Genomic DNA, 15,273 nt, shown 5'->3' with positions numbered 1-15,273 from the left:
CCCGTGATAAATGTCCTTTAAACAGTGCCTTCTAATTTAGTTATACAGTTTTTCCTGTTTTTATTTAACTCAGTTTCAATTTTCTCTACTAAAATACATTCTCTGTTGTTATGTGTCCGTTTTACCCAGGTCTCCCTTGAAAAAGAAAGTTTGGTCTCAATGTGCTCTTACCCGGCGTTTATGAAGGATTCGTGTTTTTAATTGAGACGTGTTTGCGTTATGACGTTGCCCATTCAACTCGTTCTACTGAGTTTGCGCTAAAACGACACAAGGTGAACAATTGCAAAAATAATTTAAATCAGTCTAACCTCACCACTGACTTCGTCAAACAATTCATCAGCTATGATCTATCAACTGCTGGATTGAACGCCTCTCCTATCCATCATCGTCCCTAACAAGCCTGCACACGAGCTGATTTCATCCATTTTTGCAGGGGATGGGTCCCCTAACATTCAATACGATGTATTAAACGTGCGTGTATGTGTTCTCTAATTAACTCATTGCACGGTCGTGGTGGTGGTGTACAAACATCAACGGAGATTTGGGATGGTCACGCCATCCCTTCATGCGCGGTGCCGGTCTAAATAGGTGCTTTCCAACAGTATCTGCCCCAACAGTCTTTACTGGAGAATAGGCGGAATCTGTCTTTTGTATGTATGTACGTTGAACTTCTTTCGCACCGAACGTAGCCAACCGTGCTAATCGGAGGGGCAGGGGAAGGACAACACACCAAATACAAAAAGCTGTTCTAAAGAACTGAGTGTATCTGTAGATCACATGGGGACGTGCCATGTATCAATGCAGTAGGGCGTTTTCTTTTTTAAGCGTGGCACTTTGAAAGGGCTTTATGGAAATAAAAAAATTTGCAGAAAACATTAGCTGACAAAAAAGCCCCCTTGGCTGAGAAAACTAAAATAAAAATATATGACGACAAAACCACATCCTGGCTGAGTGCAGAGTGGGTCACAAACTACCCGTGACTCACTCATTCACATCCGTATACACTTCCTAATCTCATTGACAATAACTGCCAACAGTTCACACACAAACCCACATACACTGAGCGCACAAAGACAAAGATCCCCAATGTAGTCCACGCAAGCTGCTGGGGCAAGTGCTGTTCGCACCCTATGAACTCCGGAACTGCTGCAGTCAGCCTCACGCCTGGTCACCTTATCTGCCCGTCTGGTACTCATTTAAGGCAGAGTCGACCTAGGGGAAGCACAGTTTAGGTGTTCATCACTGATGTTGGTGTATAGCATAGCGCCAATTACTATAAAGACAAATATCCCCCGTATAGCATTGAACAGCTTGTCGGGCTGTAAGGGAGCATCTATGAAGGCAGGAACGGTACACGAGGGGGTTTTGGTGGCTAGCACCAACCGCCTTTGTCTCCCCCAGTGCTGATGTTTACACACTGCACCAGGCACTGATTTAAGGCTGAGTTGACATAGGGGTGGCCTAGGAAGCGGTTCAAATATTCGTCACTGATCATGTCCTGAGCGGGAATCGAACTGGGATAGCTGGGTTCATAGGGCAGCGGGCTAACCACAGCTACCCACGCACGTACAGTGCGTGGGTAGCTGTGGTTAGCCAAGATCGTATACCATGTAGACATGGCTCACATACAAAACCCTACCATATGAGGGGGTTTTTTTTACAGCCATTTGACAATCTACTGCAGGATGAAGGCTCTCTCACGCAAGTGTCAGCCATGCGAGCTCTTTAACCATCCTTGATCGCGCTGATCAGCGCAGGTTGGTTAAGGGCCGTGCGTGGTATGCCCAGAACCGACTTGGGTGTGTTACTTGCTGCTCGCAGTCAGCTGTGGTCGATAATTAATTAAACTCATGCAAACCTGTAGCATTACCGAGTTTTTCACGGATAAGGGTGGAGATGCATACAAAAATCAGCAGGGTGCGCACAACACAATACATGTTAAATAATATTTAAAACAAATATTAAACTCTCAACAGAACGAGTCATGTCCTGAAGCAAACACTCCGATATTGCTCTCACGCCCTAGGTATTATCACGGATAGCTGCGACGCAGCATAGCTTAATATTACTGGTGTTAAATTCGCTCCCAATATCTGTGTTGTATAGAAAAGACGAATTTTACAGTCACAAATGTAACGATGTTAGATGTACCTGATGACGACTCAAGCGAGGAGCAATTAATTGTGCAGTGGAGAGGGAATGGCTTCTGCCAATACTGTACGCGCTGTTGCTTTGGCAGTGGTGCACGCGCACAAATAATAGTCGTAAAAATACTCAAAGCGGTATTATTGACGAATGTGTGGAGTTTTCTGTATGTACATGCCCAGTCCTTTTGTCGATCCACTGCTGGATGCGAGCCTTCACACACATTTTAGTTCTGGGCTTACCACGTTTACTACCAATCTCAAATATTGTACTGTATGAAATAAATACATTTATTGTTTAGCTCATTCATCTTTCCAGATAAATGTAAGTATTCAAAGTCTATCATTCCATGAGCTTTGCAGACCAACATTAATCCGGCAGCATGTTTTTTAAGCAAGCAAACTCTGCACCGGTTTCGACATTCATGGTCTCATCAGCAGTCAGGCTTCTTAAAAAAATATTTTTGCTGGGTTACCGGATGTTATTGTCAAGAACATTCCCTCTAAACCAACGGGCCTCGGTCAACGTAAAAGGTAATTATGTATTTAAAAAGTCACACTGCTCATGTGTTGTATATGGACTGTGTATGTATGGTATGTATTGTATACATACACACCATATATATTTCCAAGTATATGTATGCAGACTGCTAGGGAAAGTTCTGGTTAGGGAGCACCTATTAAGGGTGGCAGGGCGCAGAGAGCGTGCCGTCGTTAACAGCAGGGCCATGTTCTGATACCGCTACTCACTTGTGCTATGTGTGACTAGGAATCAAACTCGGGTGGTGGGGATCTTCGTGTGTCGTGTGAATATCATTGTACCACCATTTCCCCCCCCCCCCTCCCATTGCACACGAAAACAAAGACAAAGTTCCGCCCGTAAAGCCTTAACAGACTGTTGGGGCAAGTGTTGTAAACGAGCACCTATTAAGGCCGGAATGGCACATGAGGGGTTGGGTGGCCAGCACCATGCCCGGCCGCATGTCTCCATAGTGGCAATGTTTTTACACATCGCACTAGGTAATCAATTGAGATTGATTCGACCTCGGAGAGGCCCAGGACCGGTTTAGATTATTATCGTCAATGGTGTTGGTTGTGATCGGGACGCGAACTCGGGTCGCTGGGTTCATAGCGCCACGCGCTAACCGCTACACTACCACTTCCCCCCACCACACTCCCACACACATCCACTTGCGGATACAGTATATGAATTAACTCTTATGAATGAAACGTTGCTAAACTGTGTTAGGATATCCTCAATCGGCAGCAGCAACAATGAGAGCTTGTGACACTCTCCACCCACCTCTCCCATCCGCCCAGTCCAGCAAGCCATGCATGGCTCTCTCCAAAAAAACATACGTCAACCTTCCGAATAAAGCGCGCTATCAGGCGGATGGGCAACAAGCGTTCGACTGTGGGCTGTGGTCCACCGTTTCCGAAACGCCATCACAGCACACACCCTGCACAGTGTCCAGTTTCCACAGTTAAATTTGTCAGCGAGTTGCAGCATTTTAACAGATGGGACCATGACTGCAGCATTCTAGCGTCAAATTAGATAAAGTTGCGACACTTCTCAAATGTGAAAGACCCAATGTAAAAAGTACCTGCTTTTGATCTTCCACGAAGCTCATGGTCCACCCTTATCCACATTCTTGAAAACCATGGTAGATGCGGATACCTAATGCCCAAATGGAAAATTCAAAACTACCCAGTGTGCGACTGTGGTTATCCAGAACAAACCGTACAACATATAACACAAATACGAAGGAGACATTGCAGCGGGGGTGGCCATTGGCTGACATTTCTTAACTGGTAGAATTATACCATAATAGTTTTTAAAGAAGAGAGTTTCCATTAAATGTCATGAATATCTCACAGATTGGGCCAATTGTATATTTTATATACTGTCAGCCAAAGGCCACCCCCATTGGCAACCCTACACTTCTTATTCTACTCCACTGCTACCCTACACTTCTTCTTCTCCACTGCTACTCTATGCTTCTTCTTCTGCTCCGACCGACTCCTTTCAGCTCCCAGCACAACTCCCCGTCTTGCTCTGACGCTCGCCTATTTATCCCCCTCCTCATTAATTCCCAATTAATTAGTTGGCGTCCCCCCTAACGCCCCGCGCCCCCGGCCCCCCGCTGCCACCTGTCTCCATTCCCGGACTTGGAGGCGCCACCTTGTACTCAGCAACAACAACCGGCCAATCACTGCCCTGCCCCATAATTGCCTAACGGGCCGTCTCCAACTCACTCGTTGGCCCCCAGCAACAGCAGCATGTCCCGATTCGACCCCACTGTTCCCAACCCGCACGTGTGTACAATTACCCTCCTTGGCGCGCATTAAACCACTACATATATATGTATTCACTGCATTGCGGCTCTTGAAATATTGATTTTCGTACCGAATTACAAAAAAATGTCTGTTCTTGTTATTTTGGTTACCGACCTCTGGACTAATCCCACGGGGGCGAATGCCCCCATGGCAGAGGCGCAGGCCTGGGCCACGCTCTCAGTGAACGGCGCGGTCTGCAGGTGCCCTTCCAAGGGCTCGTTCTGGGTCGCCTGGGGTGGTGGTGGTCACGGGCCCTAAGGAATACTGTGCTGTCTGGTGCACGAGCGCCACCAGAGCCGCCAGGTCCAGCAACGTGGCACCTGCTTAGCTGCTGACCCATAACAGCGGTTGTCTGCCATGAATGTACGCCATCATCCATAGCATACACCTAAATTGCACAAACACCTTCTAACAGCACACACCATCCATAGCATACACCATACTGGCACACATTAACAGCATATTCTACCCATATCACACACCCTCCAGTAATGCACGCCGAAGCTCTATGTGTTTGCACGTTATCTGCGAATAAACCATAAAGTTGAGCTATACTTACCTCGTCCGAAGTCCTTTTCAAATGGTGGCAGCAGTGGGATCCAGAAACGGCAGGAAATTTTACCAGCGGGAAAGTGGGGAACTAACTCGGCCACACCAATTGGGTCTAATGGATATGTAATACCGTTGAGGACTCTTGGACGCCAGGGTTGAGGCACACGTATTTATTCCGCAACAGTTGTCACAACCGCGGACATACAACACTGGAGGGGGTATCGGCCCCCTCACCCGGCTAGCTGGGAATACACTGCTAGCTATCTCTGACCTACCTCCTAGTCCTCCACTAACGGGCTAGGGGAGGCTGTCTGGCCCGACACTGGTAAGTCGGGCTACGGTACCCGGAGTCCCAGAGCACTAGCTCTGGTTCTCGGGACCACGCCGCTGGCTCGGTCCTGCGCGGCCCTGACAAGGGCGGCGTCCCAGGGGAGTCCAGGGCTCTAGCTAGACGATCTTCGGTCTTCACTGGTTTAGCTTTAACATTCTGCCCCGAGCCCTCTGACACATCCCCCTTTATACTCAACCCCCGCTGAGGGGTGGGGCCCCGGGCTGCCTGGTGCGGACGTCGTTGAGAGCACCCCCCCCCCGTGCACTCACGTAGCCCCGCCCACTGTGTTTGTTTCCCATAAGCTGCCATGCATAACGGCTCTCTCTCTAACACCCCTACATCAACCCCCCCCCCCCCGCATAGCTTGCAGCCGTCCCGGCTGCCAACATACAAAAAAAAACGACAATAAAAGCGCATTTACCCCCTGACCGCGCGTGTGCCTCACTATTTTTCAACAATAACAAGAACAACACAACAAGAACGCAACAGCAAGAAGAGAAAACAACCCGACGCACCCCCCCGATTAAATACGAATTCCGTAAAAACAGTCTATACACAATTTGCAGGGAACCCACCACACACACAACACGCAATGAACACAACCTATGTACACATCTTCCTGCCTCACAACAGTCTGCGCATTTTAGCGCGTGTCCGTGCAGCGGGCCCCTCACACGGGGTAACCCCGGGTGGTGGACCGTCAGGTGGCAACTGTCCGTCTCGGAGTGAGTCCTCATCCGACGCCGCGTGACCCTTGGCATCCCCAGGAGGGGTGATCGGGCGTGAGCCCGTCATTCCTGATGCACCTGGAGGTGGCACAGCCGGCAAGGCATTAGGTGAGCGCGACGGAGACGGACCCAGTGAGTCGGTCGACCCCCCACATGTTTGGCCACGCGTGTGTGAAGTGGGGATGTGTACCGCAACGAAGGGTTTTAATCTAGAGGGGTGGACAAACCACCGCCGCTTCCCCCACTTGATGCGCACGCACTGCGGTCGCAAAACCTCGACCACCTCCACAGGGCCCCGCCACGGCCGCACCAGCTTAGAGGAGGTTGCGAGTGGCACCTGGGGACAGTGCAGCCATGCCTTGTCCCCCGGCTTCCACTGCAGCATGTGCGCCCGACCCAGTCTGAGCCGCTCATTCGCTTTCTGACGGAGGTCAGAGTTTTGCATGGCAGCATCCCGTGCCTCTGTCAATTTGGCCAAATTAAATTTTACATGGTCAGCCAATTTAGTTTTTCCCTGAGGCGCGGGGATCTGCAGCTGGGCACGAACAGGCGGGTCAGGTTCGCGGCCGTACATGAGGTAGAAGGGTGAAAATCCCGTAGCTGCGTGGGGGACCATCCGGTACGCCGCCAATACCCCTTGAATTTGCAAGTCCCAATCGGTCTGTGAGTCCGACACCTGCTGTGACAACATTGACGCGATGGTCCGATGCAGACGCTCGACCATCCCGTCAGTCTGCGGGTGATACGGGGAGGTACGAATATTCTTCGTGCCCAGGAGCTCACAGACTTCTTTGAGCAATTTACCGGAAAAATTTTTGCCCTGGTCGGTCAGCAGCCGCTCCGGAGCACCTTTGTCCAGGACATAACCCTGAACAAAAGCCTCCACGATGGCTGCTGCCGACTGGTTGGCAAGGGGCCAGGCCATAGGCCAGCGTGTAAAATGCTCCACACCAGTTAACAAATATCTATTGCCCCTGGGTGTGGCGGGGAATGGGCCCAAAATATCCAGCGCGACGAGTTCGTTAACTCTGGACACTTTGATTGACTGCAAGGGTGGGTTAGACACACGTGCTGGCGGTTTTCGTTGCGCGCACCGAGGGCATGACCCCAGTAAATCCCCGACATCCTTCGTCATGCCTGGCCAAAAATAATCGAGTTGGAGTAAGGCGAGGGTCTTTTGGGTCCCCAGGTGTAGGAGGCGCTCATGTGCGGCCCACACCGCCTTGCCCCGCAACCCCGAAGGGACCACCAGCCGATGTCGATGGGATTTTCCGTCCCAGTGCATCAGCAGACCATGCACCAATTCCCATGCGTCGGCATCACCCCTGCCCTGCCCAGCACAGCCGACGCGACGACGCAACCCGAGGAGAGAGGTATCCTCCATCTGGAGGCGCCCCCATTCATTGACGGGCATCCCCAACAGGGAATCTTTTCCCTGTTGTGCGATTGAATTTGGAACCAATGTTTCGTCGTGGCCGGCGGCCGCCAGGACCGGAACCGGTATGTCCCCTGCTGGCCTGCAACGTCCCGACCCCAGGAGGCATGCACATTCGGAGGTGGTTGGCATGCGCGACAGAGCGTCAGCATTTGTGTGGCGAACGCCCTTACGGTAGGTGGTTTCAAAATCAAAATCCTGGAGGATCTCCAACTATCGGGACAATTGTCCCGATGGCTGTTGAACTCGCAGGGCGTACTGCAGTGCCGCATGATCTGTGCGGACGGTGAAATGCCGACCGTACAGATATGGGCGATACTGTTGGATGAAATAGACAATTGCCAACAGTTCCCGACGGGTGACACAATATCTTTGCTCCGCCGGAGACAACACCCGACTGCCGTACGCAACCACCCGTTCCACGCCGTCAACCACCTGGGAAAGCACGCCCCCAATACCTGTGTTGCTCGCATCGGTGTCGAGCAAAAAAGGCTTAGAAAAATCGGGGTAACTCACGGGAGGAGCTTTTACCAGGGCGTCCCGAAGGGAGCAGAAAGCAGCCTCCTCCTCCTGACCCCAGTGGAACCGAACCCCTTTTGATGTTAAAGCGTGTAGGGGTTTCGCAATCGTCGCAAAATCTGCGACGAAACGTCGGTAATACGACGCGAAGCCAATAAAACTCCTGACCTCTCCCACCGAGGTGGGAGTCGGCCAGGAGCTGACGCACTGCGTTTTGGCGGGATCGGTAGCAATACCTGAGCGCCCCACAATGTGTCCCAAATAACGCACCGAATCGCGTAACAGATGACATTTTTGGGGTTTGAATTTCAAATTAGCAGCCCGCATCTTTAGGAAAACTGCCCGCAACCTCTGGAGATGTTCGTCAAAAGTTTTACTAAAGACGATAACGTCATCCAAATAAATCAGGCACGAATCCCATTGCAATCCAGCCAAAACCAATTCCATCAAATGCTGGAAAGTTGCCGGCGCTGAGTGGAGTCCCATCGGCAACCGGTTGAATTGGAACAGGCCGTGCGGTGTACGGAAAGCATTTTTAGGCTTTGAATCATCGTCCAGAGGAAGCTGCCAGAATCCCGAAAGTAAATCCAATGTGGAGAAGAATCGCGCTCCCGCCAAGGCGTCCAGCGATTCGTCCATCCGTGGGAGCGGGTATGCGTCGGCAACCGAAATTTTGTTAAGGCGCCGAAAATCAATGCAAAACCGCAACAAGCCGTCCTGCTTTTTAACCAGGACGATCGGCGCTCCCCAAGGGCTGGTGGAAGGAGAAATGATGTCGGCGGCTAACATGTCATCAATAGCCGATTTGACATGGTCCTTTTCGGCGGGACTTAACCAAAACGGATTCTGGCGTATTGGCGCGCTGTCACCCGTGTCAATATGGTGACGCAGCAGATGAGTGCAACCCAAATCGTATTTGTCCCGACTGAAAACGTCGGAAAATTCCCGCAGTAGCGTTTTAAGCTGTTGACGCTCTGAATTTGACAGGTCCGTCGATCCCGCACAAAGCGCCTTGAGCCACCCTTCATCGCTGTCCGAATGTGGTCGCGGCACAGGGACAGCAATCACGTGATTCGCGACGGGTTCTTCACAGGGCACCGGCATCGCGTGAGCAAGCACGGTCCCCTGCGGGACCACCACCGTCTGCGAGCCCACATTGAGGACCGCGATGAAGGGGTCTCCGTCCCCTATTACTATGGTCTGGGCCGGAAGTAAATGAGGTCCACTAACCCCGGCCCTAGATGGCCCCAGCAGAACCCCTTGGGCCCCAATGCCCTTAGCGAAGGGCCGCCGAAGTTTCAAAGGAACCAACATTTGTGCCCCCGGAGGAACGCGCACCGTTCTATCTACAAACGCCGGCACCGTTGCGAACGCCGTCCGACTCGTACCGGGGGATGGCAGAAACGCCATGCGTCGGCCCGACGGGAGCTCAATGCATCCCTGGTCGATTAATATCCTAATCGGCATTTTGGCCAGGAAGTCCGTCCCCAGCAGGCACGGAACCGCCAGCGAGGAGGAAACAAAAATCGGCCCAGACAATTTAATATCCCCGATACAAATTAGGGCTCGAATCTGTCCGATGATGCCAAGTGAGCCCCCGTTAGCAACAAAGAATGGTACGTTAACAGGCATCAAAGGACGGCTCTGGGCAGGGAGAATATTGTAAATTAACTCCGAAATAATGGTCGCCGATGCTCCCGTATCGACCAGGATGCACACCTCGACCCCGTCGATGTGCCCCACAACGGCCGACGACCCCGACGACGCGGCTACAACACGATGGGCCAACACGGACCACTGGTTGGGTTCAATCTGAGTACCCAGAGCGGTGCGTGTTGGTGCGATGGTGCGCGATATTGGCCCCCCAATCGGTGCGGTGTATGAGTGTGTGGTGGGTGTGTGCGTGGGCCAAACATGTGAGGTGCCGCGACTCGCCGGGTTATGATGATGGAGCTTGGGAAGAGAGCCGGTGTCCCGTCGAGGTGTCGTCCCGCGCTGCCGAGGAGAGCGGCACCCCGAGGCGACATGGCCCTGGATGCCGCAGTTGTAGCAGCGCGGGAGCGCTGGTGACGACGACGGATGATCGGGATGGCTCGAGCCGCCCCGGTCCGCCCGTACTCCCGCTCCCTGCCGCCGTTGATGGTCGATGGCGCAGATCTCCTCCGCCGGGAGGGTGGCTGCGGCCACGGTACGCCCGCTCGCCGCCTTGCTGGCCTTGCGTCGTTGCGCGAGCAGGTTTGCGTGGAGGAGTCGTGCTGCTTGGAGGGAGCACATCTCCGCGTCGTCCTGTGCGACGATGACGATCTCCAAGTCGTCCGCCAGCAGGAGTATCTTCTCTGTAACCATGGCGTCGACACCTTCGTTGTCCATCCGTGGAAAGGCCGCCTTTGCCAGTGCCAGGAGGCTTGTGCGGTACGCCAGAGGCGACTCCTTTGCCCCCCGCTGGCGATCGTAGAAGAGTTGGCGACAGTCTGACGGCGGACCGTAAACTGCAGCCAGCACCTGCATCGCCGTCTGCAGCGTAGAGCGCCTCTCCTTCGGTGCCGATGTTAAAGTGGCGAGGGTGTTGCTGTCGAGGAGTGCTGGCAGCGCGCGGAGAGCCTCGGCGTCCGTCCACTTCGCCATCTCCTGGTGAGCGAGGAAGCGCCGCTGGAAGCCGCCGTTGGACGCGATGCTCAGGCCGGCCACGCCCTCAACTGCAGCTGCGGTGATGGCGGGATTTTCAAATTGGTGTTCCGCCGAAATGGCGGGAAGGCGCTGTGGTCGTCGGCTTTCGTCGCCCCGTGGCGGTCCAGCAGCCCCCAGCTGTGTGATGTGGTCCAGCATGCTGACAGCGGCATGCAGCAGCTCCATCAGCTTGGCGTGCGCCTGCCTCAGCCCCTCTGCCGACACCTCTCCACCCTCCTGTTGCTGCGGCGTAGCCGTATCTGGCCCCGACTGCTCCGTGCTCTCTTCACCCGTCCCGGACTCTCCGACTGCAGCGGTGTCCTCCGCCCCCGGTATCCTGACCCGAGCTGACCGGCGCGTGTCCATGTTCATAGATTTTTACTTCTGACACCAAATGTAATACCGTTGAGGACTCTTGGACGCCGGGGTTGAGGCACACGTATTTATTCCGCAACAGTTGTCACAACCGCGGACATACAACACTGGAGGGGGTATCGGCCCCCTCACCTGGCTAGCTGGGAATACACTGCTAGCTATCTCTGACCTACCTCCTAGTCCTCCACTAACGGGCTAGGGGAGGCTGTCTGGCCCGACACTGGTAAGTCGGGCTACGGTACCCGGAGTCCCAGAGCACTAGCTCTGGTTCTCGGGACCACGCCGCTGGCTCGGTCCTGCGCGGCCCTGACAAGGGCGGCGTCCCAGGGGAGTCCAGGGCTCTAGCTAGACGATCTTCGGTCTTCACTGGTTTAGCTTTAACATTCTGCCCCGAGCCCTCTGACACATCCCCCTTTATACTCAACCCCCGCTGAGGGGTGGGGCCCCGGGCTGCCTGGTGCGGACGTCGTTGAGAGCACCCCCCCCCCGTGCACTCACGTAGCCCCGCCCACTGTGTTTGTTTCCCATAAGCTGCCATGCATAACGGCTCTCTCTCTAACACCCCTACAGATACATTCCTAGCTGCTGGAGGTGATTGGCGGGCTTTTGCACGCCGGTTTGAAAAGCATTTCAAGCACTGGACTTGCCTAAAGTACTTAATTGTTTGCCTATGGGCCTTAGAAAGGTGCCAGCTATTTTTAAGCGCCTGATGGAAATGGTTTTGGCAGGCCTCCAATGGGACGTTTGTCTCATCTATTTGGATGACGTCATTTTATTTGGCCGCTCCTTTGAGGAGCATCTGTGTCGGCTGTGTCAGGTATTCAGTAGGGTTCGGGACGCTCATCTCAAGTTGAAGCCATCTAAATTTCACGTAGTCCAGCTGTCAGTCCGTTATTTGGGCCATGTGGTCAGTTTTTTGGGTGTGGCGACTGACCCGGCAAACACAGCCTGTGTAAAGAACTGGCCCACTCCCACATCGATTTCAGAGGTCAGGAGGTTCATTGGCTTTGTGCCCTATTACCGTTGGTTTGTGCCTAAGTTAGCAACTATCGCAAAGCCCTTGCACACCTTGACAGCCAAGAACGAACGGTTTCGATGGGGACCAGTGGAAGAGTCAGCTTTTCAAACGCTGCGCTCACATCTCACAGATGCATCACCCTGGCTTATCCAGATTTTTCCGCTACTTTCATCTTGGATACTGATGCCAGTGATGTCGGTATTGGAGGAGGGTGCTCTCACAGATTCAGAACGGGCAAGAAGTGGCTATCGCATATGGCAGCCATGTTTTATCACCGGCTGAACAACGTTATTGCGTGACTCGTCGGGAACTGATCGCGGTTGTGCACTTTTTACACCAGTACAGACCTTATTTGCATGGTCAGAAATTTGCAGTACGTACTGAAAACGCCACGTTACCGTATTCCTTGAGCATTGACCAACCATCAGGACAGCTAGCAAGGTGAATAGAGTGGCTGCAGGAGTACGAAATTTTACACAGGAAGGGCACGCGCCATGTGAATGAAGATGCCCTGCCATGATTGCCCCTATCAGGTCCTTGTTTATGTGTGGAGGAAGCAGCCGAATGCAGAAAAGCTGTGCCTGACACGCCCGACATTGTTGCTCCAGTGCAGTCTCAGCCTAAGGCAGATGCAACATTTTTGGCAGACTATGATCTGGGCTTGACACTACAGGACTGGATACGGTTGCATGGAGAAGATGCATCCCTCACACCTCTACACGCCATTGTGCATGCTGCCGTTGATAACCCTGATTCTGCTAAAGCAATGAGTTATGTCAGCGAGAAGTGACTTTTGATGCGATGGGACACACAACCTCTCAAAACTGGTGCGTAGTGGTCCCGACTGCTTTGCGTGAGAAATTATTCACAGAAATGCATGTGTGCCGTCTCTTGCATTTGGGAGACTGGAAAACTGCACTCACCTTATGCATCCGATACTTTTGGCCAGGAATCACAGCGGATGTGTGTCGGTGGGTGGCTGCTTGCTCTAAATGTGCGCACCGTAAGCCTCGCGCCCACATTCCACAAGCACCCTTGCAGTCCATCCTGGTGTCTAGAGTAAGCGAATTAGTTGCTTTTGACATGTAAGGCCCTTTTCTCCGTACTCCGGAGGGAAATACATTTTTCTTGTAGGAGTTGAGTACACTACCCAATGGCCCATGGCGTGGGCCATTGGTTAAAAAGACAGCACAATCAATAGCTGAAGCTTTTATTCAGGGATATATCGTAAACAAGGGGGCTCAGACGTATACAAGGGGGCTCAGACAGAAACGCACCTCACCATACCATCCTCAGAAAGATGGTATGGTGAGGTGTGTATTTTCTTTTTACCGAGGATATCACAAACATCCTGAAGCAGTTTTGAGAACAAATGTCGTTCCTGATCAATCAGGAATAGTTCCAGAGCCCCCTTGTCTATGATTTATCCCTGAATAAAAGCTCCAGCTATTGATTGTGATATCTCTCGACCCAATGGCCCAAACCATGGGTGGATGGTATGGCACAACTATTGAACCATACGATTTAGAACCGTACGATTTCGCACATAGTATGCCAGGTCGTTAATGACAAACAAACAGATTGGGATGTACACGCTCCAGCAGTCGTCACGGCCTACCACCAAGCACTGAATGCGTCCAGGGAGTTTTCACCCTTCTTCCTTATATATGGCCGTGATTCCGATCCATCCATCCAGAGGTAATTGGTAGATATTGCTACTCAAGCAGCTGCTTGGCCAACGGCCCTTTGTCACTCCATGACAAATTTAAAAGAACGAGAAGAAAAGGCAGGGAGAAGTCACTATTGCACCTTTTGCAGGCGGGGACAGTGCATAGTTGTGTAATGGGTTATACGGAGACGCACACTGTAATCTGGAGGCACCACGTTTATTATAAGGCCCAACGAGGCTGCTAATTTCCCATTACAACGGTTTAACTAGACCCCAACCGGGTAATTAATGGATGAACGTAGGAGTCCCTCCTGATTGACCATACCTCAGCATGCTGTGCAGCAAAAGTTGGGAAGATAAAAGCCAGGGCCAGTTCAAAATTGACTTGATCTTTGTCGACCAATCCCCAAAAAAATGGTTTTTGGACTCGTCCGGGATTTGAACCCAGGACCTCTCACACCCTAAGCGAGAATCATACCCCTAAAGCCTAGACCAACACTTCAATAATCTCATAAGATGTAACTTTGCTGAGAGATAATGAACATTTTTGTCACAAATAAGTTTTGAAAATGTTCTTAATACTAAGATGTTGGTAGAAAAATCATTGTGATAGACTTGTACAAAAAGCAATATCACTTTGCTATAACAAAAACTGTGAAATGGGAACCAATATTTTACGACATTTCCAACTTGACTCACCACACACTCTAACAATCTATTGAGATGAATACAACTCAGGTCGCAGGAGTTTTCGTGTATTGTCCTTAGGATGGCCGACTCATCCCAGAAAAATAAAACTACCGGGCTTGGAATTCGGAACTTCTTGCATCCAAAGCGAGAACCATACCCCTAGACCAGGGGTCGGCAACCAAAATAACAAGAAGAGCCATTTCTTTCCAATTCGGTACAAAATTCAGTATTTCAAGAGCCGCAATGCATCTGAGTACATACTGTACATACGTACATATCGTCAAGAAGCAGCCCGTAAAGAGCCGCATGCGGCTCCGGAGCCGTAGGTTGCCGACCCCTGCCCTAGACCAACAAGCTACCTTTGTGTCCACATAACGCATAAATACGAGTACTTGTATACGAGGCTTCATGTAAAAATCATAACTTTTGAATAGTAAACTGAAAGAGAATAGCACAATGAGTCAAGAATTTGCCCAGATTGAGTCAGGCACAAACTCTTTCAATGATGCGATTTCTTAAATTGCTTATTTTACACGAATTTAGATTTTAATCATGGAATCATCATTGGTGTCAAGATATTATCATGATTGCTAATTTATGGATTAACGAAGTAGTCCCTACGCTATGTCATTGATAGCATTGATTGCCCATACCTCAGCATGCTGTGCAGCAAAAGTTGTGAAGAAAAAAGCCAGGGCCAGTTCAAAATTGACCAATCCCCAAGAAAATGGTGCCTGGGCTCGTCCGGGATTTGAACACAGGACCTCTCGCACCCAAAGCGAGAATCATACCCCTAGACCAACGAGCC

General features: G+C 51.6%; 1 non-coding gene across 1 annotated transcript; it reads right to left on the bottom strand.

Annotated features, from left to right (window-relative positions):
- Positions 1 to 15,201: 15,201 nt before the first annotated feature.
- TRNAP-UGG (transfer RNA proline (anticodon UGG)) lies at positions 15,202 to 15,273 on the bottom strand. The gene has a single exon. It is a non-coding gene; the product is annotated as a tRNA-Pro (tRNA).

Source organism: Lampetra fluviatilis, chromosome 24, assembly GCF_964198595.1.
Source record: "Lampetra fluviatilis chromosome 24, kcLamFluv1.1, whole genome shotgun sequence".
NCBI classification, from domain to species: Eukaryota; Metazoa; Chordata; class Hyperoartia; order Petromyzontiformes; family Petromyzontidae; genus Lampetra; species Lampetra fluviatilis.
This window is presented reverse-complemented; position numbering and strand designations above follow the sequence as displayed.